The following is a 24658-nucleotide window of genomic DNA, read 5'->3' as shown; positions in this document are numbered from 1 at the left end:
GTGGAAAGCCTCATTAATAAAATTGGAACCACAGAAGATGAGCCTGACCGCAGTGAGAAGGCCCAAGAGAGAACATTACAGGACTCCTGCAGCAGCGGGCCGACCCAATTGACAACAGCTGAGCAGACCCCACGCACCTCCTGGTGTAAAGACAGGGCTTGGAAACAAGGATGCCCAGCCCAGAAGCACAGGAGGGGGCGCTGTATTGTTCATGGAGAGACCCCTGCCCCTGGGGCCCAGGGTGGGTGGGTTCTGGCACTTTTGGACCCTTTTCTGACTTGGGGCATCTCTCAAGCATCAGTGGCCCTGCTTTGGGCCAAATCTGTTGGGCTGGGCCTTTAACCACAAAGGGACAGGGAACTTTATTCTTCTCCTTTTCGTTGTTGCACACTGTAAGGGCAGGACTGGCCACGGAGCAGGTTCTCTGCTCCAGCAGACTGGGTGAAGGAAAGAGAGAGTCCTGGAGCCCTCCGTGGCTTTTGCAGGCTTTTATTGGGATTTACCGGGTACATGGTAGGTAAGAGTGCTGGGAGGCCTGGGAGGCCAGCCCCCAGCAAGTCTTCACTCTGTCTGGGCTCTCCGGCCTTCTCTGCTGCTCTTGCGGTTCTGCTTCTGCTTTTCTTCTCTGCTTCTCTTCTCGGCTTCCCCTGGCTTCCAGTGATGACTCCCTTAAAAGCCCAGTTTTAGCCCAGGTGAATCCCATCTACCTATGCCCACACCCCACTCCAGGTGCCCACCATCAGGCATGCATTCAGGACCGCAGGGTTCCGTCATCTATCCTAATGGCGGGAGGGCAGAAAAGCCTGATACTTTTACCTTACCCTTCACCCACTAATTGTATTAAAGTTCCCTTCCTGAAAGGTCTCAGGCACTAAAAGATGTCTTGTCTCTATGTGGTGGATGGCAGAAACTATTTAGAATGGGCAGGTTTGGGGGTGATGGGGTGTCCTCACCCTGTTCTGCAACACTTTATACTAAAGCAAGTGTGAATGACAAAGACATATCTGCTGTTGACATAGCAGCAGGCAAGGAAAAAAAATAAAATACCTAGAAAAACAACTGGACTCTAAAAAGCAAGCGAGGTTGCTGAGATTAAGAGGAAAGGGGAGGGCTTCCCCGTGGCGCAGCGGGTTGAGCGCAGCGCTGTGAAGCTGTCCGCAGCCTCTGTAGCGCCGGTTCAATTCCGGGCTGGCCATGGAGACCCACATGGCACGCAGACCTCTCCTGTCTCGCCCGCTGCTCCCCTCAGCAGTGTACTTCGGTCAGTCTCCTGTTCTGCTCCTGGCTCTGCCTCTGGGGAATCCTCTCACCCTCCCGCCCCTCTGGCCTGCACCCCAGTGCTTGTATAGCGGATGCTCCCGGAGCAGCTGAGCCTCCTCATGGCGCCCGTGGGTGAGGCCCGTTGGCTGTAGCGTGAGGGTGAGGGTACAGGAACCTCACGGGCGGGTGGGGACGTGGCCTGTGGGGGAGCCCACGGCGGAGAGGGGCCCGGAGCTGGGTCTCCATGGCCCAGCAGTGCTCCCCGGCAAAGGGCTGGCCTGAGCTGGTACGGCGGGGACGGAGTGAGTACCCCTGGGGCCGGGCCGTTCTCCCCACGAGAGCTGAATGTCTCAGACCTCACAGTGCTTGCATGGGGGGGTGGGGGGAGTGGGGTGTGCCTTGCGCTGAGACCGCAGCCGGGGACGGCCCGCGAGCCGGACGCCCCCGCGTGGGACGGCGGAGCCCACAGAGACTGAGCCGCGGTTCCCCTCAAGGGAGCGGGGCCTGCGGGCGGCAGATGCGAGCGATCCTGGGGCAGGTGCAAAGGGTCTCTTGATTCAGCCCTGGGCGGGCGCCCCGTCTGAGCAGAGCGGCCTTCGCTGTGTCTGCTGGCTGGTGTTTATTTAGGCCCTCCGCCCGTGGGGGTCACGGCTGCAGGGCTCCGCGGCCAAGAGAAACCTGGTGGAGACTGTGCAGAGACGGCAAATGGCGGGGTGGGCGGAGGGGAAAGGGAAGATGCTTCCCTCTTGGGGTTTGCACCCAGTCCTGTCAGGCTGACCTGCAGCTGTGGAGGGGAGAGGCCCTGGGCAGTGGGCGCTCCGCTCGGCTGCCTGAGGGGGCGCCTGGAGTCTGGGGTGGGCAGGCGTCCACGGCACACCTGAGGCTGGGAGGCTGAACGTGAGGGCTGTGGCAGGGAAAGGGGAGCAGAAGAGGACCGTGTGGAGGACAGGCGCTGAAAATACGGTAAGGGGGGTGTAGCGAGCCCAGGGGGCGGGGAATGTAGAGAGCCAGACCCTGGGCAGGCTGCGCCCCGCATCCATGGCGTGGGGGTGGGGGGCGGCCCAGGCGCCGGGGTTCGCTGACGGGGGATGTGGTGGCCCCTGCCGACTCCTCTGCCATTTTTTGTTTCGGCCCATGTTTGCCCAGTGGGGCGGGCGGGGGCTTCTGGGCATCAGCTCAGTAGCCGCACCTGAAATATCAGGTGCTGCTGTTTCCCCATGAGGGACGCTTGTTGCCCTGGGCTCTGGGGGGAGCAGGGGTGTCTGAGTCGGTGATTTGCATTTTCTTGTATTGGAGATGTTCACATATCTGCCTCTGCCTAGAGAGGGGGGGTGTTTTTTCGGTTCTGGGGGTTGTTTTTTGTTTTGTGATGGTGTAGGGGCAGGACTGGATACAGTGCAGGTTTTCTGATCCCATGCAGACCAGGTAAAGGAGGAGTCAGAGTCCTCAGTGGTTTTGCAGGTCTTTTATTGGGGTTCACCAGGCATATGGCAGGCAGGGGTGCTGGCAGGCCTCCCAGCCCCCAGCAAGTCTTCACTCTATCTGGGCTCTCTGGCGTTCGTTCTGCTGCTTCTCGGCTTCTCTTTCGGCTTCGGCTGCTGCTGCTGGCGTCCCCGTGACGCCGCCCTTAAAAGCCCAGTCTTAGCCCAGGTGAATCACATCTACCTATGCCCACACCCTATTCCAGGTGCCCGCCATCAGGCATGCATTCAGGACAAGGATCCATCATCTATCCTGATGGCGGGAGGGCAGAAAAGCCTGATATTTTCTTTACCCTACAGGCCATCCCCTCAGGGTTTTCTGCCATACAGTCTATACATATATATACAATTTTCTAAGCAAACAAACAATGCAGCCATGGCCCACAAAATCAAATACATCAAATATAACAAAATACAATATAACAAAATACAACAGAACACAAATAAGTCCAGGCAGGGCACCAACCTAGTGCAAAAGACAACTATTGGTACCAGCAGATGAGCCACCAAATCTGCTGCCAAAGGCACTGCTCATACGTGGGAGGGGAATCACTCACGACATCTATTGCAACATGCCCGGAGCCGTCAGGCTTCCTGGCCTTCTCTGGCTGTAGTCTCAGCTACAAGCCACACACAGCATCCACCCCCAGGATGCACTAGCTCTGGGATTGGCGATTCTATTCTGTTGGGGGTAATCGCCAACCCTCAGGATTTCTGTCTGCAGTCGCTCCAACACTCGGCCTTCATAGCCACCCATACGACACGCAGACCCCTGCACTCAGGCCAACCCACTGCACAAGCACATGGGTCGGGGATCCAAACTCTACATGCGTCTTGGGCTCCACCCCAAGCCACGTTCCCCACCCGTCCCCCAAGGACAGGTTACTCAGCTCCTCACCCTCACCCGAGAATGAGCAGGGCATCACCCGCAGGTGATTTTACGAGACTCACAGGGCTTCAGCATACCCAGGCTGCTTAACAGCCACTCAGGGCTTCTCAACTTAGCATCAGCACCAGCTTTTGCCTTCTCAGTTGGCTTTTCTCCTCCACCTGGCTGCTGGGCATGCACAGGCTGCTTTTGGCCATCAAGGCCCACTGGCTACCCCCAGATTCCCATCTCCTGGGGTGTACAAACAAAACTGTTCCACCCCCAGGGTCCCAAAACATATCAACCTTCAAGGTCCTCCGCCTTCTGGCAGGTTTGTCAGTCCAAGTTCATCAGTCCATGTCCAGCAGTCAAAGTCCGTTGGCCTCTCCCTGCATCAGCACTGGCGAGCTGAGTCATGGTCCACTTTTCGCCGATGAGTCTGCTGCCTCAAGGGTCATTGGCTGGTCCTTTCAGGTGTCGTTGGCTGGTTCTCTTTGGTGTCTCCTTCACGCCAGGTCTCATCCTGTAGCTTGTGGACGTTGTCCACCTTCTGTGCCGCCATGGCGCTTCCAGCGTCATCACAGGTAAACAGTCTGTTCTCCTTAGTCCCTCCAGGTCTTTGGAGGGCTCCAATACCCGTCTGCATGGATCTTGCCGACTTACGTCAGGCGTTCGTTCTGCTGCTTCTCGGTTTCTCTTTCGGCTTCGGCTTCTACTGCTGCTGCTGCTGGCGTCCCCGTGACACCACCCTTAAAAGCACAGTCTTAGCTCAGCTGAATCCCATCTACCTATGCCCACACCCTATTCCAGGTGCCCGCCATCAGGCATGCATTCAGGACAAGGATCCATCATCTATCCTGATGGCAGAAGGGCAGAAAAGCCTGAAATTTTCTTTACCCTACAGATGTGTTTTGTTTTGTTTTTTAAGATTTAGTCATGCATACAAGAACCCAGGTACAGGCCAGATGTGCGGGAGGGAGGGTGAGAGGATTCACCAGAGAGAGTGGGGAACAGAACAGGCAGACTGATGAAATACACTGCTGAGGGGAGCAGCCTGCTGACAGGAGAGGTCTGCCACGCCATGTGGGATTCTCGCCAGCCAGCGGGGATCAAACCCACACTGCAGAGGCTGTGGGCAGCTTCACAGCTTTTACAAGTTTATTTATAAAGGGAACTAGGGAAGTGTTGGTTTTATATTACTGTTGTTTTTAGATTTTGGTAGCATTGGCGATCATTTCCTAAAATCAACTAAGGCGTTTTGGGTAATTTTCAGACGTTGGAGCTATTGAGAAGGTACCTTTTCCTTTAAAAATCACACTGAGCTGACTAATGCTATTTGGGGATAGTGAGGGAGGAAGCAAGGAATTGGTTCCAGGCAGTCAGTTAGGAACAGGGTGCTCCAGCCCCCAAGTCCACTTCTCAGCCTGATTGAGAACCACTGGGCTGGAACCAAAAGGGTGCCTGTAGAGGCAGGAATGACACTGAGCCAGTATTCTGATCCAGCAGACCCGGTAAAGGAGGAGTCCTGGAGCCCTCGGTGGCTTTTGCAGGCTTTTATTGGGGTTTACCAGGTACACAGCAGGCAGGGTGCTGGGGGCCTGCCAGCCTTCCAGCCCCCAGCAAGTCTTCACTCTTTCTGGGCTCTCCAGCGTTCTCTGGTGGTCTCTGCTTCTCTGCTCTCTTGTGGTTCTGCTCCACTTTGCTTCTTTCTCAGCTTCTGCTGGCGTCCCTGTAACACCACCCTTAAAAGCCCATTCTCAGCCCAGGCGAATCCCATCTTCCTATGCCCACACCCCACTCCAGGTGCCTGCCATCAGGCATGCATTCAGGACCGCAGGGTTCCGTCATCTATCCTAATAGCGGGAGGGCAGAAAAGCCTGATACTTTTTACTTTACCCTACAGTGCCCTTACTTGCCCCCCAACCCCACCATCCGCCCCCCCCACCCTAGGTCATTTAATAATGATTGTTGAGTTCAGATACCAACGCAGTAACACAATGGTAGAGAAATGAAAGGCTGCTTTCAGGAAGGTCGGCCAGGTAATGTGGGCCCCCTCAGCGGGCCTGGGTAGCCCAGGAGAACCCCACCAACTCAGAACTGCAGGAGACCCCCGAGAGCCCAGCCAATCAGCAGGCGGCTCGGCTCAGAGACACCCAAGGACCAGACCCCACCCCTTGCCCCCTCTCCCTGTGTAAGCACCCATTTGTCACCCCCAAAGGCTCCCAGCAGGACCCTCTCTCTGCAGAGAGCTTTCCTGTTCGTCTCCCTCCCTGCCTCTCAGTAAATGTCTTGCTTTCCTGTAACTCTGTTCTCCAGGTTGATTCTTGTTCTCTCCAGAGACCAGACTGAGAAAGAGCCTGCCCGGGGTCCTCAGACTCCAGGCCTGTCCCCAGGCCCCAATTCTTCAGTAGTCATTTGGATTTTACTAGTGTGTGTTCCTTTTCTTCATCTAGCCCTGCAGTCCTGATGACACTGATATTTTCCCCAGAAAATGAACTCACCCGGTTGACGGTTGTCATGCTGATGGGATGAGAATGATGGGAAAAGCAGTGGCAGGTATTGCTGACACCTCTGAGGAGTGTTTTCACTGCTGGTACGGTTCTCAGTGCTTCCAACAGGGTTTTTGGAGTCAGTGGATTTGGATTGCGGGGTCCTTGGGTTCACTCTGGGACAGATTTCACCAGAGCTCCCATTTCAGCAGCAAGCAGCGAGTTTCCCAGGAGTTTCTCCATGAGACAGAGACGTTAGTTGTAGTTAATGGGCAGGTTTATTGGGGAAAGGGACAGAAGAGTAAAAGACACTTGCATGGACACAAGCGGGCAGGAAGGGCTGCCCCGAAGGGACAGATTTGCTGAGAGAGGCCTGCATGGTTGCACGCGGGGCCTTGAGGAGAGCTGCCTCCGCTGAGGGAGGTCAGTGAAGAGAAGCCCCGGCAGGTACAGGTCACAGGCGGGCAGGAAGTCTGCTGCCCTGTGGAAGGAGAGAGTTGGTGAGAAGAAGCACCTGCATAGGCACAGATGGGCAGGAGTGCTGCCCCTTTGTGGGGGTAGCGTTAGGTTTTTATCATTTTCGGGGCGGGGGGCTCATCTTTGTAGGTAGATGGTTTGTGCCACTGACACTCCCTAGAGCAGCCTGATAGTTTCTGGGTGTTGATGCCTAAGGGTCTTGGTTTCTATAGCTGGGTTAATGGATTACACTAATGCCTTCTACCCCTACCTCCTTGTGTGTTAGGTTCTTGACCTTGTATCTCCTTTCCTCCATCACTTCCCATGCAGGAATTCACACTGTGTTCCTCTTCACAGTAGGTGAAGGGTAAGGATAAAGCATCAGGCTTTTCTGCCCTCCCGCCATTAGGATAGATGACGGAACCCTGCGGTCCTGAATGCATGCCTGATGGCGGGCACCTGGAGTGGGTGTGGGCCTATGTAGATGGGATTCACCTGGGCTAAGACTGGGCTTTCAAGGGTGGCGTCACGGGGACGCCAGCAGCAGAAGAACCATGAGAACAAGGCCACCAGAGAACGCCAGAGAGCCCAGATAGAGTGAGGACTTGCTGGGGGCTGGGAGGCCTGCACCCCTGCCTGCTGTGTGCCTGGTAATCCCAATAAAAGCCTGAAAAGCCTGAGGACCCCAGGACTCTCTCCTTAACCCCATCTACTCGGGTCATAGATAACCTGCTCTGTGTCCTCCTGCCATTACAGTAGATCACGAGTGTTCTTAGGAAGAAATGTGTAGGGCCTCCCTGGCAGTGCAAGTGGTGAAGCACAGCTCTGTGAAGCTGTCCACAGCCTCTGCACACGAGTTCGATCCAGGGCCAGCCAGGAGCTGCCCCCAGGGCGCAGCAGACCTCCTCTGTCTCGCCCACTGCTCCCCTCAGCAGTGGATTTCAGGCTGTCCGCCTGCTCTGCTCCCCACTCTCTCTGGTGAATCTTCTCACCCCCGCACCTCTGGCCTGTACCCCAGTTCTTGTATGCATAAATAAATAAATCTTAAAAGTCTTACCTTAAAAACAGATCCACAGCACCTTTATTACATGAAAAACATTTCCCTTCCATAAGAGGAACATGAGGAGCACCCATGTCTCCTCTCAGCTGATACTGTGGTGGGGGGACAGACAGCTCCCTGATTACAAAGGGGAGGTTCCAGGCTGCCCCAACTACTGAAGGTGGAGCTGAGCTAGGAGGGGAAGCTAAAAGGAACTTGGGTGACTAGGAGGAGGCACACTTACTTCTTGGCCTGGGACTGGCACCAGAGACTTGGGGGACCTGGAAGGAGACATTTGCAGGACACGTAAGTGAGGGACCCATGGGAAGGCTGACAATGGCAGCCTTTACCTTGATTTTGCTCCTTTTCTTTCAGACAAATCTGGCCCCACCTCCCCCTTTCCTGTGGGTCCCTGCCAAAAGGTGCCTTAGGCTGTGGCAGCTTTCTGGCCTCAGTGGCCCTGTTTGGACCAAGCCTGTTTGGGTGGGCTTTTACCCACAGGGGAAAGGTACCTTTGGGTGTTTCATTGGAAAACTATTTTAACTCTGTTCTTTCTCTGTTGCACACCAATTGTATTAAAGTTATTTTCTATTGAAGGGTATGTTTTGTCTTCATGTTGTAAATGGTAGAACCGATTTAGGGTGTACACGGTTTGGGGATAGCAGGGTGCATCTTAGCCTCCTAACACTGCTACATGCTGCTGCCACTAAATTTTCCTTTTCTCTTCTCACTTAGCTTTCCCTCTTCTCACTCCTTAGGTGAGAACTTTAGGTGAGTCTGTCTGCTTATTGGGGGAGCTTGCCCTGGATCCTTAAACACATGGTGAGGACTCCTAACCTGGGTCAACCCCTTCCTTCAGGTTTGCTCTGTAACACCTTCTGTCTCCCATTTTGTAAAGTCCTCTGTGTATGAGTCAGGATCCTGTAAGGGAGGAAAAGTAATTTCCCCTGTATCCTGCAGGGTTCTTGGCTGAGAACTTCCTGTAATAAAAGGCCAATTAGTTGGAGAAAAATAATTTTAATAAACATGGATACGTCCTTGCAAACCTGGGGAAGACCCAGGAAAGCTGAGTAACCCGCGAAATGGCCTCAGCCACCTCTTCAAATAACATCTTCAACTGCAGACAAAGGACAGAGGATGGGAGAGTCAGTTCTGGAGGGCATCAGGAAAGTCCAGCAACCAAGGGCGTGGGTGGTGTGCAGACTGCAGTTGCTGCCTCCTCTTTTGATTTTTTTTTTTTCCTGTTACTTGATTTTGACATTTGATTTTTTTTTTTTTCATTTAAGGGATTTTATTAGTACGCCAGAGAGGAGAAAGTAAATTATTTTAAAAAAAAAGAAATAACAAGTACTCATCACCTCTTCATGTTGAAGTGAATCTCTAGCCCAGGATGGAGCCAGCCTGCCCAGGGTGTCAGGTCAGTTCGGGGTGTTCCTGTTTCCATGAATCTACCCTTCACCAGAAGGGCAGCTCGTCTAGTCAGCCAGACCCCAGACACCATGCAGCCCTGGCCCTGTGCTTATTTCCTGTTCCTTGATCTTTTAAGATAATGTCAGATATTGGCAATCCCAGCCAGTCATGCTCTATTTCAATACTGCCACTTCCAACTCTCTGTATAACCTGTTTTTGGCCAAAATTTCTCAGGAAGTGTGTCCTACCCTCCTCACCTCCAATCCACTGATGGTGTTCCCTTGAGTGAAGGATATCAAGCTCATTTCTAAATTTTGTTTTCATTTTGTGGTTTCATCCATACACGGATGGGCCACCGCCCAGATACCCAGGTGCCACTGTTTATTAGCTTAAGAATCTATCCATCGCATCTAGATTGTTGAACTTGTTTGCATGTAGAGGTTCATAGTAATCTCGGACTGTGTTTGTCTCGTGACCCAGTATGTGGTCTTTTCTTGACCACAGTTCTGTCTGCTCTGTCTGTTGTGATTTTTCCTCTTTCATTTATGATCCTATTTGAGTCTCCCCTCTTGTTTTTCTTTGTGAGTCTAGCTGGAGGGTTATCTATTCATTTTTTTCAAAGAACCAGCTTTTGGTTTCAATGATCTTTTGGACTGTCTTTTATTTCTATTTCATTTATTTCTGCTTTAATTTTTGTTATTTCCTTTCTTCTACTGGCTTTTGGGGTTTTATGTTCTTTTTCTAGTTCTTCGAGATGGGAGATTAGGTATTTTATTGTTTTTTTCTTGTTTCTTGATGTGGACCTGAATTATTTTATACTTTCCTCTTGATACTGCTTTTGCTGTGTCCCATGCCTTCTGAAAAGCTGTTTCCCTCATTTTCATTCATTCAAGGTACTTTTTCATTTCTTCTTTGATTTCATCTTTAGTGCAGTGGTCTCTCAGTTGCATGTTGTTCCATTTCCATGTGTAGTGGGGGTTCCTTGCTCTTTTCATAGTTGATTTCTAGTTTGATGAATTTATGGTATTATTTCAATCTTCATGTACTTGTTGATATTTGTCTTGTGACCCAGTACATGTGACTGATCCTGGAGAATGATCAGTGTGCACTTGAGAAGTGTGTATTCAGTTTTTGGAGGTGCAGTGTCTTACCGATGTCTCTTGGGCCCATGTGGTCTAGATCTTTATTTAGTGTTAGTATGTTCTTGTTTATTTTTTGTCTTGTTGATCTGTCCATTGGTGACAGTGGCGTGCTCAGGTTGGGAAGAGAGATTTTTCCCTTAAGGGCACATAATTTGAAAGTTTTGTCTTTTTCTAGACATTTTGTTCAGATTCTCTGTATTCTACATATAAATGAAACCATATGATATTTATCTTTTACCTTCTGACTTACTTTGCTTAGCATAATAAGTGAATGCTAAATTTAAGACTTTTTCCAATTATTAGTTTTTCCATTTTATTGTTGAATGTGGTAATTATGTTTATAAATCATTTACTTTTAAACTTGCATTTTTATTGTTATAAATATATATGTAAAATAACATCAAGCAGTTTTTACTGTGTTAACTATTTTTTAAAACATCCTTGTTTATTTTTTCACAATATAGGGTTTCTCCCCTCAGGTGTAGTCAACATAGTTTTCTCGCCACCAGAGCACCCCCCCTCCTCCCCACGCCCCACCAAGTTCTCCTACCCCCCTTCCTTACTATCCCTCCTCTTTTACCCTCCTCCTGCCCCTACTTCTATACTCTCCCCATTTTTACCCTCGCCCAACCCTCCTGAGTGTCTCAGACATACAGTGTGTTTTCAAGGGTCCATCCTACAGTTTGTATTTGTCTGATTCTTTCTTTGGTTTGTCTAGATTCCACGTGTAAGTGAAACCATCCAGTGTTTATCTTTCTCCTTCTGGCTCACTTTGCTTAAAATAATCCCTTCCAGCTCCATCCATGTTGCTGCAAATGGCTTGAGTTTATCTTTTTCCATCGCTGAGTAGTGTCCCATTGTGTACAAAGACCACATCTTGATCCTCTTGTCTGTTTTGGGGCATACAGGTTGTGTCCACAGCTTAGCTAGTGTAAATAGTGCTGCAGTGAGCATAGGAGCCCAGGTTTCCTTTCACATTTGTGCATTTGTGTTCTTTGTGTTTTATTTTTAAAGATTTATTTATTTATGCATACAGGAGCTGGGGTACAGGCCAGAGGTATGGAGTCGGGGGCAGGTGAGAGGATTCACCAAGACAGAGTGGGGAGCAGAACAGGCAGATCTACTGAAATACACTGTTGAGGGGAGCAGGGGACAAGACAGGAGAGGTCTGCTGCGCCATGTGGGTCAGCTCCCTAGCCAGGGGTCAAACTCATGCTGCAGTGGCTGCGGATAGCTTCATAGTGCTGAGACTTGACCCCTTGCGCCATCAGGGAGGCCCCTCTTTTGCCCTCTTTAGATAGATACCTAGGAATGGAATTGCTGGGTCATATGGAAGATCCATTTTTAATCTTTTGAGGAATCTCCACACTTCTTTCCATAGTGGCTGGACTAGCTCACATTCCCACCAATATTATAAGAGGATCCTTTTCTCCACATCCTCTTCAGCACTTGTTGTGTTTTTTTTTGTTTTTTTTTTAATATGGGCCATTCTCACAGGTGTGAGGTGGTGTCTCATTATGGTTTTGCTTTGCATTTCCCTGATGATGAATGACAGAATTTTTTCATGTGGCTGTGGGCTATCTGCATGTCTTCTTTGGAGAAGTGACTATTTAGCTCCTCTCCCCATTTTTGATTGCATTGTTTTCATTTTGTTGAGTTGTATAAGGACTTTTAGATCTTTGATATTAATTCCTTATCAGATAAAGGGTGTGCAGTATTTTCTCCCATTTGGAAGGGTGTCTCTTTGTTTTAGTCACTGTCTTTTCTGCTCTACAGAAACTTAGTTTGATATAGTATCCATTGTTTATTTTCTCTTTTATATATTTCTGAGATTTATGTTAGGGAGCGTTTTGCATAGGCTTTCTTATATATATTTGATGGCTTCAGGTCTTATATCCAAGTCTTTTATCCATTTTGAGTTGATTTTCATGTATGGTATGAGATAATGGTCGAGTTTCATTATTTTACATGTGGCGGTGCCATTTTCCAGCACCATTTATTAAAGAGGCTTTCCTTGTTACAGTATATGTACTTTGCTCCTTTGTTGTATATTAATTGCCCATAAACATGTGGTTTCATTTCTGGGCTCTCAATTCAATTCCATTGGTCTGTGTGTCTGTTTTTTGGTCCATTACCATGCTGCTTTAACTACTATGGTTTTATACTATAGTTTGAAGTCAGAAGTATGATACCTTTATTCCCCCCACCCATTTATATGAGGAAAGCTTTGGCAATTTGGTGTCTTTTGTGTTTCCGTATGTACTTCAGTAATCTTTGTTGTATTTCTTTGAAGAATGCCATTAGGATTTTTATTGGGGTTGCATTGAATCTATAAATTGCTTTGGGTTGGTTGGCCATTTTGACAATGTTGATTCTTCTCACCCATGAGCTGGGTATATATTTCCATTTCTTTGTGTTCTGTTTCTTTTAACAATGTTTTATAGTTTTCATGGTAAAGGTCTTTCACCTCCTCTGTTAAGTTTATTCCCAGGTAATTAATTTTTGTGTGTGAGATTGCTTTAATTTCTTCTTCTAGTTCATTATTTGTACACAGGAAGGCATGTTAACTATTTTTTTTAAAGATTTATTTATTATTTATTTATTCATTTATACAAGCACTGGATACAGTCAGAAGCGCAGGAGGGTGAGAGAATTCACCAGAGCCAGAACGGGGAGCAGAGCAGGCAGAAGGACTGAAGTACACTGCTGAGGGGAGCAGCGGGCAGCAGGAGAGGTCTGCACGCCACGTGGGACCCTCCTCTGGTGGCCGGGGAGCAGCCGGGATCGAACCAGCGCTGCAGAGGCTGCAGTCAGCTTCGCAACCCAGCGCTCAATCACTGCGCCACCAGGGGAGGCCCATGTTAACTATTTTTAAGTGCACAGTGTGGTGGCATTACATATACTGTCATGTCACTCTCATTTCTGAAACCAGGATGTCCCCAAAGGCTTAAATACATCCCCCAAATAGCCCTGCCTTCTTTCTGCTCATTGCTTAACTGTTAACCAAGTCTAACTGCTTTCTGTTTTCTAGCCTGGCTACATTACCAAGATGAACATGTTCTGCTTCTCCAGATAAAGAGAAACTCGCAGCCCAAGGCTAGTCTTTTGTCTGAAAGGTATCCAGCCATTAGAGGGACCTGACTTGGGCCTCCCTGGTGTCGCAAGGGGTTAAGATGCAACCTATGCAGCTGTTCGCAGCCTCTGCAGCACATTTTTGATCCCCAGCCAGCCAGAGAGCTACCCACATGACGCAGCAGACCTTTCCTGGCTCGCCTGCTGCTCCCCTCAGCTGTGTATTTCAGTCAATGTGCCTGTTCTGTTCCCCACTTTGTCTCTGGTGAATCCACTCATCCCCCACACACCTCTGGCCTGTACCCCAGTTCTTGTATGCATAAATAAATAAATCTTAAAAAAAAAAAAAAAAAGACCTGACTTAAGGATGTCTCACTTTAGGATTTCATCTGTGAACAGAGTATGTGACAAAATATAGGTCAAGTTGAACCATACAAGCACATTTTAAACATGTTATTTTGGTTAACACCCCATTGTCCAAAGTGAGTAATATGGCCTAGTCTAAAGTCATGGAGCAGATAAGTTCACTTCAGCTACTCTAATACAATGGTAAGAGTGATCTATTGCTCAGGGATGTAAAATTAGGTAGGATCATTAACTCAAATCATCACATACTTGGTAAACAATTTTTTTTTAAAGATTTAGTCATGCATACAAGAACCAGGGTACAGGCCAGATGTGCGGGAAGGTGAGAGGATTCACCAGAGACAGAGTGGGGAACAGAACAGGCAGACTGACTGAAATACACTGCTGAGGAGAGCATCAGGATGAGACAGGAGAGGTCGGCTCTGCCATGTGGGATTCTTGCTGGCCGGCTGGGATTGAACCCACAATGCAGAGGCTGCTTCACAGCACTGCACTCAACCACCTGCACCACCAGGGGAGGCCTTGGTAAGCAACTTTACCTCTTAGTAGCCTGGGGGCCTCCCCGGTGGCGCAGCGGCTGAACGCTGGGTTGCGAAGCTGCCCTCAGCCTCCGCAGCGCCAGCTCGATCCCCGGCCCCTCCACCAGGGCCTGGCAAGCAATCTTACCTCCTAGTAGCTTGGGGGGGGGGGAGGGGGAGGAAGGGGGGCGAAGGGGGGCCTCCCCGGTGGCGCAGCAGCTGAACGCTTGGCTGCGAAGCTGCCCGCAGCCTCCGCAGCGCCAGTTCGATCCCCGGCCGCTCCACCAGGGAAGGCCTTAGCGGCCACTCCACCCGGGAGGCCCTGGTAAGCAATTTTACCTCCCAGTAGCTTGGGGGCCTCCCCGGTGGTGCAGCGGCTGAACGCTGGGTTGCGAAGCTGCCCGCAGCCTCCGCAACACCGGCTCGATCCCCGGTCGCTCCACCAGGGGAGGCCTTGGTAAGCAACCCTACCTCCCAGTAGCCTGGGGGCCTCCCAGGTGGCGCAGCGGCTGAACGCTGGGTTGCGAAGCTGCCCGCAGCCTCCGCAGCGCCAGTTCGATCCCCGGCCGCTCCAATTTTACCTCCCAGTAGCTTGGGGGCCTCCCCGGTGGTGCAGCGGCTGAACGCTGGGTTGCGAAGCTGCCCGCAGCCTCCGCAACTCCGGCTCGATCCCCGGTCTCTCCACCAGGGGAGGCCTTGGTAAGCAACCCTACCTCCCAGTAGCCTGGGGGCCTCCCAGGTGGCGCAGCGGCTGAACGCTGGGTTGCGAAGCTGCCCGCAGCCTCTGCAGCGCCAGTTCGATTCCCGGCCGCTCCACCAGGTGAAGGCCTTGGCGGCCGCTCCACCAGGGGAGGCCCTGGTAAGCAACCCTACCTCCCAGTAGCTCGGGGGTCTCCCCGGCGGTGCAGCGGCTGAACGCTGGGTTGCGAAGCTGCCCGCAGCCTCCGCAACACCGGCTCGATCCCCGGTCGCTCCACCAGGGGAGGCCTTGGTAAGCAACCCTACCTCCCAGTAGCCTGGGGGCCTCCCAGGTGGCGCAGCGGCTGAACGCTGGGTTGCGAAGCTGCCCGCAGCCTCTGCAGCGCCAGTTCGATCCCCGGCCGCTCCACCAGGGAAGGCCTTAGCGGCCACTCCACCCGGGAGGCCCTGGTAAGCAATTTTACCTCCCAGTAGCTTGGGGGCCTCCCCGGTGGCGCAGCGGCTGAACGCTGGGTTGCGAAGCTGCCCGCAGCCTCTGCAGCGCCAGTTCGATTCCCGGCCGCTCCACCAGGTGAAGGCCTTGGCGGCCGCTCCACCAGGGGAGGCCCTGGTAAGCAACCCTACCTCCCAGTAGCTCGGGGGTCTCCCCGGCGGCGCAGCGGCTGAACGCTTGGCTGCGAAGCTGCCCGCAGCCTCCGCAGCGCCAGCTCGATCCCCGGCCGCTCCACCAGGGAAGGCCTTAGCGGCCACTCCACCCGGGAGGCCCTGGTAAGCAATTTTACCCCCCAGTAGCTTGGGGGCCTCCCCGGTGGTGCAGCGGCTGAACGCTGGGTTTGCAAAGCTGCCCGCAGCCTCCGCAACACCGGCTCGATCCCCGGTCGCTCCACCAGGGGAGGCCTTGGTAAGCAACCCTACCTCCTAGTAGCCTGGGGGCCTCCCAGGTGGCGCAGCGGCTGAACGCTGGGTTGCGAAGCTGCCCGCAGCCTCCGCAGCGCCAGTTCGATCCCCGGCCGCTCCACCAGGGAAGGCCCCAGCGGCCGCCCCACCGGGGGAGGCCCTGGCAAGCAACTTTACCTCCCAGTAGCTTGGGGACCTCCCCGGTGGCGCAGCGGCCGAACGCTGGGCTGCGAAGCTGCCCGCAGCCTCTGCAACGCCAGTTCGATCCCCGGCCCCTCCACCAGGGGAGGCCTTGGCAAGCAGCCCTACCCCCTAGTAGCCTGGGGGCCTCCCGGGTGGCGCAGCAGCTGAACGCTGGGCTCCGAAGCCCCGGTCGCTGGGCAAGGGTCCCGCATGGCTCTCAGACCTCCCCTGCCGCCCACTGCCCCCCCCAGCAGTGTACCTCGGTCCCCCTCCCTGCTCTGGCCCTGGTGAATTCTCTCACCCTCCCGCGCTTCTGACTGTACCCAGTGCTTGTATAAATAAATCTTTAAAAAAAGGAAAAAAAAGTAGTTTGGAAATTACAAGACACCATATTTATTACCATTTTTTATTAACTTTACATGATTTTTATGATTCTTTAAATATCTTCACTTTAACTATAATCAACTTTGTGCTTTCGCCTAATTAGTAGGTTTCCTCTGTAAATCCATTTTTATGCATTGTCTCTTGCAGTGCAGGCAAATCATCCCAAAGTGAGTGACTTAAAAAGTTTTATATTTGTGCACAGCTGGGATAGTTTGACCTCCATGGAGGGATCCAAGGTATCTACTTTACCCCTGGAGCTGCTTCTTTGATCACAGAGATCTAAAACATTTTAATCTTGTCCCACTACTATACTAAAATTTTTCTTCACTTTCATCCCAAACAAAATATGTAAATTTATTTAAAGGTATATACTACCAATAAGGCATATATTAAATGGCAGTAAGATTTCCTTCCTTTCAACTTAACCTATGATAAAGAACAAATTGTAAATATTATATCCTCAACAGAGTCTCCTGCTCATCCCTAGGAGACCACTGTTTTAGATTAGTAGATGGTTTTCCTAATGACCTAATTGTCATCTAATTCTCATTTTGGTTAGGTTAACAGTGAGTCCAAGAATAAATGAGTTATCACAATAGTTTTTTTCCAAGACCCAGGAGTATCTTAAAGCTCTGTGCTCCTCAGTATCTTATGGGTACTCTCCATTTTATCCAGTGGATGAATTAAGATCCAAGTGAGATGACACAGACCTGGAAGTAGCACACATCTATTGTACCCATATCCCAAGGACAACACCACACACAAGAATGGGCCCATAACCCAACTACTGGGCAAGGTAACAGGGACAGGATCCACCTAGATGCCCCCCCATTTCCAGGAACCACCCCTATGCCCAGTGCTAAGTGGTCCCCATAGGGCTTGAAGGTAAATTGGAAATAAGTGGCAAACTACCCTCTATTCTTTTACTAGTTATCAATGATGAATAAAGCTATTGCTTTGTCCTTGATTTGGGACTGTCTGATCAAATCAACAAGTAAAAAGTTCTAGAGATGAGCAGGATGTGAAAACACCATGAATTGAGACTATATCACATTAAAAAGCTTTCTATACAGCAAAAGAAAATATCAACACATGCAAAATAGACACCTACTGAATGGGGGAGGATATTTCTACAGCATACATTTGATAAAGAGTTAATATTCAAGGTATGTAAATGACTCTTACAATTCAACAATAATTTTTTTAATGGACAGAGATACTTCTCCAAAGAGGACACAAAATGGCCACCAGGAACATTGAGAAAATTCTCATCATCCCTTGTAATTAGGGAAATGCAAATCAAAACCACAATCGGATATTATCTCACACTTGTAACAATGACTTACATAAAAAAGATTAGTAACAATGAGTGTAGACAAGAATGCAGAGAAAAAGGAAACCCATACACTGTTGGTGGGAATGTAACTTGGTGTGACCAACTATGTAACGTTCTCCAAAAAATAAAGATAAAACCACATGATAGAGCAATCCCACTTCTGGATATCTATTAAAAATGTGAATTTATTAACTTCCAAGAGTTATATCCACCACAGTGTTTGTTATAGCATTATTTATAGCTGCTAAGATATGGAAACAATCCATTGACAGAATTGTGGACAAAGATGTGATATGTGATATACACATGCAATAGATTATTATTCAGCTATAAAAACTAGATGAGATTTGCCATTTGCGACAAGCAGAAGGAACTCAAGGGGATTAATAAGGAGACAAAACAGATTAATGAACAAAACAAAATAAAAATAAGCCAACGGATGTCAACAGAACCGAGGTGATCAAACAGGGTGAGTGTGGAGGGTGACTGGGAGTAAAGGTGGAGGTGTCTGGTTAATGATGACTGATGTTTCATATTGTTAAATAATTTAAAAATTAAAGGAGAAATATTCCAAATTATATAACCATTAATTAATTCTGTAAAAAGTAGATAAATTCATAGAAGTAGTAATGAAGACTGAGATTTTACCTATTGTCATGAAACAGTTGAGTGATTTTGAAAATATTTTTCAAGTGTATTTTGAGAAAACTGGGTCAATAAAATAACACTATGTTGCAAACAAGAAAATGCATGAAGTATTAAGTAATACTTTATTAAGAGAGGTTCTTAGACCTCATTAACATCAAAGGGAATTGATACCAACTTACACATGGTTGTAAAAAAATACAAAAACCAAAAGCAACTACAAACAACAAAAAATGATTGTTTTAATAGAAAATTTGGCTGTGCTTGCGAAAATGACAACAGAAAAAATAAACGTTGAAAGAAATGTAGCAAAGACAGAAGTGTGGCATGGTTACATTCAACTATTTTTTTGATAATAGTTACAAACATAAGGTAAATTTTTTAAAAATTGGGTCCAAAAAGGGGCCTCCCTGGTGGCTCAGTGGGTTGAGCATAGCACTGTGAAGCTGTCCACAGCCTCTGCAGAGCAGGTTCGATCACCGGCCGGCCGGCGAGAATCCCACATGGCGCGGCAGACCTCTCCTGTCTCACCCCTGCTCCCCTCAGCAGTGTATTTTCCATCAGTCTGCCTGTTCTGTTCTCCGCTCTTTCTCCAGTGAATCCTCTCACCCTTCCGTCATCTGGCCTGTGCCCCAGTTCTTGTATAAAAATAAATAAATCTTTAAAAAAAAAAAAAGGGTCCAAAAAGTATACAGAGTAAAGCTTCACATCTAAGAGAAAAAAAATAAATGAAAATGGCTATGTGGGAAAGCAGCTCTGCAAACCTAAAAAATGTGTTTCAGTAAGTTAGTGACAGTCACAGAGTGTCCTAACTTAGCCCTGCCGAAAACATGAGATCACAGCCTAGGTGGGAAGATGAGAGGATCAAACAGAGGATATTGATCTTTTTAAAGTGTTTTACCCACAGGCACTATGAAAGATAGTGTAACAGTTTCTCAAATATTAAAAACTATTATCATATGATACAGCAATTCACAAAGGGAAGCAGAATCAAACAGGTATTTGTTGCACATGTTCATAGCAACATAATTCACAAGAGTCAAAAGGTGGAAGCTATGTAAGTGTCCCTTGACAAATAAATGGATAAACAAAATGGGATATACATACAACGGAATATTATTCAGCCTTAAAAAAGGAGATTCTGACACATTACAATATGGATGAAACTTGAGGATATTATTCTAAGTGAATAATAAGCTAAACACAAAACACCAAAAACTGTAGTAACTGTGTTACTACATTTAGATGTAATGTTTAGTCAAATTCATTGAAGCAGGAAATAAAATTGGAGTTGTTTAGCACTATTGAACTATACTAAACAGATTGTAAATTTTTTATGTATTTTGCATAATAAAAAAAGTTACCCAAAAGTGAATCTGTGTAATTCTTTAAAAAGCTGAGATTCAGTTAGACATTTGCTCTTACGGAAAAGATGGAGATTATAGATTATATAAACATGATATGTTTACCCCAATATAGTGTTTACATTAGAATAAAATACAATAAAACCAAGAGTTTTTATATCATCTACTGGTTTATGCTTCCAATACAAAGGTCAGAATGACATTGAATGATTCAGAAATAGACTTTGTATCTTACTAAAATATCTATCTTTAATAAAATATTAAAGATAATCAATTTAATGTTTTTTAAACAATTACATAGCCCAGACTGCAAAAGTCACTGAAGATTAGTCATAAAAGCTACGTCTCTAGACTCAAAAACTCATGTATTTCTTTTAAATTAAAACAAGAATTTGAAGTTCTTATCTACAATTTAATCAGTTTGATACCTATAATTTTCCTACTAACATTTCTGCAAATACTAATTTTGTTTTTAAAACAATCCATTAACTAGCACATTTGCTTAATGGGATTTAAGACAAACTCTAAACTACTTCCTGATATATTTATAGTACTATCATGGGGTCTAAACTTACATCTAAACTTTACATCTAGTCTAAACATTACATCTAAATGTAGTAACCTTGTGGTTAGCTTATTTCACTTAGAATAATGTCCTCAAGTTTCATCCATATTATAGCATGTGTCAGAATCTCCTTTTTAAGGCTGAATAATATTCCACTGTCACTGATGTTTAAAACATTTTAACTAATTTCCTATCTAAAATAAATTCAAAGTATAATTTTTGTCATGTTAGATTTCTAAGAAATAGCATTGAAATCATTTCAATAAGCAATTATGTATGGTTTTCCTGTTAAATTAAAAAATATGAACACTATATATCACAAAAAAGGGTGTTCTACAGATCATGTATTTGACATTCTCCTCTTTAAAGTTTGTCATTTCAAATTTTCCAGAAGAAAAAAAGCTGGAGGTTTCCCTGGAGCCAAATAAGGCTAAATAGGTCTATGCATTAGGAGCGCCCTCTCTTGGTGAAATCAAGACCCCAAGTAGGGGAAAAAAAAAAAAAAAGACCCAAGAAGGGATTCCCAGGTGGCACAGGGTTGAGCACAGCCTCTGCAGCTTGGGTTCGATTCCAAGCTGGCAGGGAAGATACACACATGCGTCAGAGACCTCTCCTGTCTCACCTGCTGCTCCCCTCAGCAGTGTTTTTGGCAGACTTCTGTCAGTCTGCCTGTGCTGTTCCCTGCTCTGTCTCTGGTGAATCTTCTCACCCTCCCGTGCCTCTGGCCTGTACCCCAGTTCTTGTATGAATAAATACATCTTTAAAAAAAAAAAAAACCCCAAGGGGCCTCCCCGGTGGCGCAGCGGTTGAGCGCTGGGTTGCGAAGCTGCCCGCAGCCTCTGCAGCGCCGGTTCAATCCCTGGCCGCCAGCGAGGGTCCCACATGGCGCGCAGACCTCTCCAGCAGCTCGCTGCTCCCCTCAGCAGTGTATTTCGTCAGTCTGCCTGTTCTGCTCTCCGCTCTGCCTCTGGTGAATTCTCTCACCCTCCCGTGCTTCTGACTGTACCCAGTGCTTGTATAAATAAATAAATAAATCTAAAAAAAAAAAAAAAAAAAGACCCCAATTAGGATTGATCTCTGTGAACTCACTGACCTTTGCATGACCCCAAGTGACTAGGAGAGACAACTCTGAATTCACTTAAGTCTACAGCAAGCTCACTGACCTCTACATGATGCTAAGTAATTAGATTTGACCTCTTGGTGAACTCACTGACCTCTCATGACCCCAAAGCAATTAGGATTGACCTCTCGGTGAACTCAATGACCACTGCATGATTCCTAGTGATTAGGAGAACCAGGCTGTGTAAAGTTGTATAAAATATTTTCTCTGGAGTATTTTTTTCCTCTTCCAGTATGTTTTATTTTTCCTATAACCTGGATGCAATTAACTCAACACTAGATTCTTTATAAACTATTTCCGTATTTGTAAGGCTACACATTCTAGTAACTGAGAAACTAAAATGGGCGTTATAGCAACAAATATACTCATTGATGTAACTACCAAAAAAAATAAATAAGTAAGAGGGCCTCCCTGGTGGTGCTGAGGGGAGGGGAGTTCAGTGCAGGGCTGTGAGGCTGTCCGCTGCCTTTGTGGCAGGAGTTCCATCCCCAGCCAGCAGGAGAGGAACCCACATGAGGAGGCAGACCTCTCCTGTCTTGCCCTCTTCTCCCCTCAGTACATCTGCCTGTTCTGCTCCCCACTCTCTCTGGTGAGTCTTCTCACTCCCACTGCGACTCTGGCCTGTACGCCACTTCTTTAAAAACAAAATTAAAAGAAGCACCTGGAGTTTAACAGTATAGATGTTGGCCCTCTCCTGAGCTTACATATAAACAAAGTTACTCAACTCATCTGTCCTAATGTGCTACCACCAAAAGCAGCCAGCCCATAGTTATAACTCTGTGGATGATTCTCTCCCTTAAGATGGAGGAACCCAAAAGAACCTTGGAATAAAGAAATGACAGACACAAAATAGAGTTTAAGAGAAGCAGGATCCAGGGGACGCAAGGCCTCTCATTCTTAGCTCAAGCATCCCCAGTGCCTGGTGCAAAGCACTTTTATTGATACAAACCTCCCCCTCACCCCCCTTAGTTACTAGGCAATGAATCATTTTCTCAGCGTTTGGCCTTGTCTGGGCACACATTCACCACCAAGGCTCTGCGTTATCGGGTATATTCTACTCCCTGTCTAATCTTGCCTGCTTCTCAGGCTTAGCTTTACTGACACAGGAAAGAACATCATGGTCTGGACATGGACCAGTCTTCCAGTCACGACCCCAATATTTTCCTTGTCTTAGTGTTACAGGGCAAACCCCGATATAAAATGGGGTTTCTTGACTGTGCGTCCTCACCCGCCTTTAAAGGGGACTTATTAATGCTGAACTGCAGACATACACAAAAGGTTGAGAAAAGGTTTACTTACAAGGGAAGGGGAAATGGGAAATGAATAACTCAGAGAGAAAAAGAGGAAGATAAGTTGTAAATGCGTCCTACCTGTTCCGCTGACCTGGAATCCCAATGACCCACCCAGCTGGTGAAAAACCAGTACGCAGGCTGCGTAGCCAAAATGGCGACCCCAGCCACCTGGCCAAATATTCAAACTGAAAGCCTAGTTGCTTAACTCCACCCTCACTTCCTGCAACCTTCCCTGTGGTGATCATGGGATTTGTAGTTCCCAGTATCGTGGGGGTGGAGTCCACAAAGCCGGTATGGGGTTTGCTCAGGACATCCTTAGCACTTCAAGCCTTAGAGGTCTGCAACATCTCCCTTTTTGTTTTTTAATGGAGCCTTGACAGTGAATATGATGGCAGCATTTAGTTGTTTCTGCTCCCACGTACTTCTTCGTTTGCTTTTGTAGAGGACTATGCAGAGTAACATATGCAAAAACAAGGGTTAGTGTAGTGAATGATAGGGTGGCCCCCTTTTACAGGGAGATCAGCCTGGCCTCAACACAAAGAGTTTTCTGTAACAGGCAGACAGCTTTTAAAATGACAAGAAAGGGCCTCCCCGGTGGCGCAGCAGTTGAGCGCTGGGTTCATTCCCCGGCTGCTCCCCGGCCACTGGAGGAGGGTCCCACATGGCGCGCAGACCTCTCCTGCCGCCCGCTGCTCCCCTCAGCAGTGTACTTCAGTCTGCCTGTTCTGTTCCCTGCTTTGGCTCTGGTAAATTCTCTCACCCTCCCGCGCTTCTGACTGTACCCAGTGCTTGTATAAATAAATAAATAAATATTTAAAAAATAAAATAAAATGACAAGAAAAAATTAACAAAAACAATAAACCTATACCAAACAAAATCCAAACTCCAATATCTCAATACAGTTTTGTTGGATTCAGCCAATAGGTAATGTCGTTCAAATGTGCCAGTGTGGCATTTTGTGCTTCCTGCTGCAACCGTGCCCATGCTGCTGTAGTCTCTCTCCAAGGCCCATGACATGGAGTCCAAGGTTACTATGGAATGCACTGTGAAGTTGTCTTTGAACCACTTCTCAGGAGGGGTTGTACCAAAAGGAATAGGAGTTACATAGAATGGTCTCACTACAAACCACAGCTGAGTCTGGTGTCCAGAGGGCCTGATAATGTTCACCAAGTCAGCATACAGCAGCCTCAAGGACATCAAGTCTCGGCCTGATGTCCCCAAGGACTGCACAGTGGATGGGAAGGATCCTCCTTTCTCCTTTTTGACTTATGGGTGGCATCCCCCGTGGCGGCTGGATCACGGATGACTGGGGCTCTGAAATAAGATTGGTTCTTTTCTGCTGGAACCCAAAGTGGTCCTGTAGGTGATAAAACAGAAACATACCCTCTCCCCCATGTTAAATGTTTTAAGGTCCCAGCCAAGTTGGTCCTCACAATGGATGGTAATCTACGACCAAGGGCCCAGGACCTGGTTCCTGGAAAAAATGTTGCTCCACTGCCTTGAGGCCAGAAAATTAGGAATGAGATGTTGCTCAACAGTTGTTAGGCCAAAGCAATTGCAATTCAAGAATCCAAATGTACATAAAACTTTGCAAATAAGTACCTATGGGGGCAAGTTAACCTCTAGACCCCCCCCCCCTTTGTTGTTTTTTAAGTGCAGATCCCAGGGTGTAGCCTTAGGAGACAGTTTTTTCTGAAGGGCTTCAGTGTATGCTACGGGAGCAACAACCAGTCACCACTATTGTCCACAAATGTCCAGTGTGATAGTTGTTCATTCCTGGAAATTGGTCTGTCAGTCTATGGCAAAAGAAAAAACATCAGGAGGCATTAGCCAAAACAAAACAGCAAATATATCTAAATTACCGTAAGAAAAAAAATCTTAAAACTGATTTAACCTATCTAAACACAATTTCTCTCCACTCTGACGCCCAATTTTATCAAACAGTACAGCAAAATATTTGTACTAAACTAAATCTACTTTCAGACCATTTTAACTATTTTTGCATAAAACCACAGGGCAGAATAACCAAACAGCAATTTTAACTGGCTTTGCTGGAATACTCCATATAGGAT

The 24658-nt window shown here is 47.8% G+C and overlaps 1 long non-coding RNA gene across 1 annotated transcript; it reads right to left on the bottom strand.

The window, feature by feature from the left end:
• Positions 1-2495: 2495 nt before the first annotated feature.
• On the bottom strand, positions 2496-10555 carry LOC129146472 (uncharacterized). Its single transcript, XR_008553249.1, has 4 exons — positions 8431-10555; positions 7838-7874; positions 6111-6579; positions 2496-5338 (listed from the first exon to the last, which is right to left on the bottom strand). It is a non-coding gene; the product is annotated as an uncharacterized LOC129146472 (long non-coding RNA).
• Positions 10556-24658: the final 14103 nt, after the last annotated feature.

This window comes from Talpa occidentalis, unplaced genomic scaffold (genome assembly GCF_014898055.3).
Source record: "Talpa occidentalis isolate TD23 unplaced genomic scaffold, MPIMG_talOcc4v2.1 talOcc4.2, whole genome shotgun sequence".
Taxonomy (NCBI): Eukaryota; Metazoa; Chordata; class Mammalia; order Eulipotyphla; family Talpidae; genus Talpa; species Talpa occidentalis.
The sequence above is the reverse complement of the archived record's forward strand: the minus strand, read 5'-3'. Positions and strand labels throughout refer to the sequence as shown.